This window comes from Lagenorhynchus albirostris, chromosome 1 (genome assembly GCF_949774975.1).
Source record: "Lagenorhynchus albirostris chromosome 1, mLagAlb1.1, whole genome shotgun sequence".
Classification (NCBI taxonomy): domain Eukaryota; kingdom Metazoa; phylum Chordata; class Mammalia; order Artiodactyla; family Delphinidae; genus Lagenorhynchus; species Lagenorhynchus albirostris.
The window spans coordinates 158,297,758-158,300,654 of NC_083095.1; positions in this window are offsets into that span (position 1 = coordinate 158,297,758).

Here is a 2,897-nt window from a genome sequence, read left to right on the forward strand (position 1 = left end):
CCTGGAACTACTAAATGATTATAGCAAGGCTGCCGTACACAAGGTTAATATTCAAAAGTCAATTGCTTTACTATAGCAGTAATAAACAAGTAGAATTTGAAAATAAAAACACATTAACATTTACATTAGCACCTCCCAAAATGAAATACTTAGGTATAAACCTAGCATAATATGTACAAGATGGATATGAAGAAAACTACAAAACTCTAGTGAAAGAAATCAAAGATGACCTAAATAAACAGAGAGATATTCCATATTCATGGAGAGGAAAAAATATTGTCAAGATGTCAGTTCTTCCCAACTTAATCTATACATTCAATACAATCCCAATCAAAATTCAAGAAAGTTATTTTGTGGAAATCAACAAAGGGATTTTAAAGTTTATGTGCTGAGGCAAAAGACTCAGAATAGAGAACTCAATATTGAAGGAGAACAAAATCAGAGGACTGACACTACCTGACTTTAAGACTTACTATAAAACTATAGTACTCAAGACAGTGTGATACTGGTGAAAGAACAGACAAATCAATGAAACAGAATAGAAAGCCTAGAAATAGACCCACATAAAGACAGTCAACTGATTTTTGACAAAAGAGGAAAGGCAATACAATGGAGCAAAGATAATCTTTTCAACAAAGGATGCTGGAACAACTGGACATTTACATGCAAAAAAATTAATCCAGACACAGATTTTGTACCCTTCACAAAAATTAACTCAAAATAGACTATAGACCTAAATGTAAAACTATAAAATTCCTAGAAGAGAACACCTAGGTGACACTGGTCATGGTGGTGATTTTTAAAATACAACACCAAAGGCATGATCCATGGGAAAAAAAAAAAAAAGAACTGCTAAGCTGAAGAAAGAATTGATAAGTTTGACTTTATGAAACTTAAAAACGTCTGCTCTGTGAAAGAGAATGTCAAGAAAATGAGAAGACAAGCCACAGACTGAAATATTAGCAAAAGACAAAAAGGATAAACATAAAGGATTGTTGTTCAAAATATACAAAGAACATTTAAAACTCAACAACGACAAAAACTCAATTTAAAAAATGGGAAAAAGGCATGGCTGGTCCCTCACCAAAGAACATATATACATATATATATATATATATATATATACACATACATACATACATACAGATGGGAAATTAGCATATGAAAAGATGCTCCACATCCTATGTCCTCAGGGCAATGCAAACTAAAACAGCAAGACATCACTACATACCTATTAAAATGGCCAACATCCAGAACACGGACAACACCAAATACTGGCAAGGATGTAGAGTAATAGGAACTCTCTTTCGTTGCTGTTGGGAATGCAAAATGGTGCAGCCACTTTGGAAGACAGTTTGGTAATTTCTTACAAAATGAAACAAATCCTTGATATTTACCCAAATGAGCTGAAAAATATGTCCACACAAAAAAACTGCACACTGTATTTACAGTAGTTTTACTTATAATTGCCAAAAAGTGGAAGCAACCAAGGTGTCCTTCAGTAGGTGAATGGATAAACTGTGGTACATCCAAATGATGGAATATTACTCAGCACTAAAAAGAAATGAGCTCTCAAGTGAAATGAAGCCAATCTAAGAAGGCTAAATACTACATAATTCCAATTATATGACATTTTGGAAAAGGCAGAACTATGGAGACAGTAGAAAGATCAGTGGTTGCTGGGAAAGGTGAATATAGAGAGAACAGAGGATTTGTGGGGTAACAAAGCTATTCTGTATAATATGTAATGATGGATACATGTCATTTTACATTTGCCAAAACCCAGAGAATGTATAACACCAAGAGTGAACCCTAAGGTAAACTATGAATGTTGGATGATAATGATGTCAGTCTAAGTTCATCAACTGTAACAAATGTACCATGCTTGTGTGGGTGTTGATAGTGGGGGAGGCTACATATGCATTTGTGGGGCAGGGGTTATATGGGAACTCTGTGCTTTCTGCTCAATATTGCTGTGAACTTAAAGCTGCTCTAAAAAATAATAAAGACTATTTAAAAGGAAAAAACATAAATGTTCTACACAGAAGGGTCAATTGGATATGTCAACAATTTCTAATATATAAACTCTAAATTATAATTTTGATGAAAACTTAAGGCAATCATGTATTTTAAAATATTATCATACTGAAAAAAATTGAATTTTTCAGAAAAATACAGTAATGAGGTCTTGCAGATAGATATGGCTAAGGCATTTATTAAAATATCTGAATAAGTATTGTAATAAGAGTAATTAGTTTGCTTATTTTGTTTTTAATGTTTGTAAAAGCCATATAAAGGTTTTAAAATTATGTAGATGTAGTGGATAAATATTTTTAGTTTTCAGAAATAACTTTTCCATGAAAATAGTTTTTTCTTAACTAAAACCCCCCCCACCATTATAATAGATTCAACTTGTTACTCAATAATAATTTCTTTGAAAATGTCATTGAAAAGGTTTTTTTTGTTTCTCTGCTCTGCCAACCAGAGTCATCCTGACCTAAGTGTTTTTTCCATAGTTCTGGTTCCTGTTTGCTTGTTCACATCTGGACAGACTGATCTCTCATGACTCTCACTGAAAAGTGGGAAAGAACATTCCCAGAAGCCTCTAGAAACCTTTATTCACACTCTTTGTGCAGATACAGATCACACACTGTGAACCCGTCACTGGAAGGGTGATGGAATGTAAGTCCAACTTGGGGACTTTACCTGAGGCCTTATCTGTGTGTGGAGAGGGACTAAGCACTGCTATCTAACAAAGTCAGGACTCTATTAGGGAGAAAATGGTGAATAGAGGCTAGGAGGCTATCGATAGAATCTACTACACGTCATATTTTGCAAACATTGCTACCAAATTTTATTCTGCTTATGAGATAATTTTATTGTCAATTTATGAATTA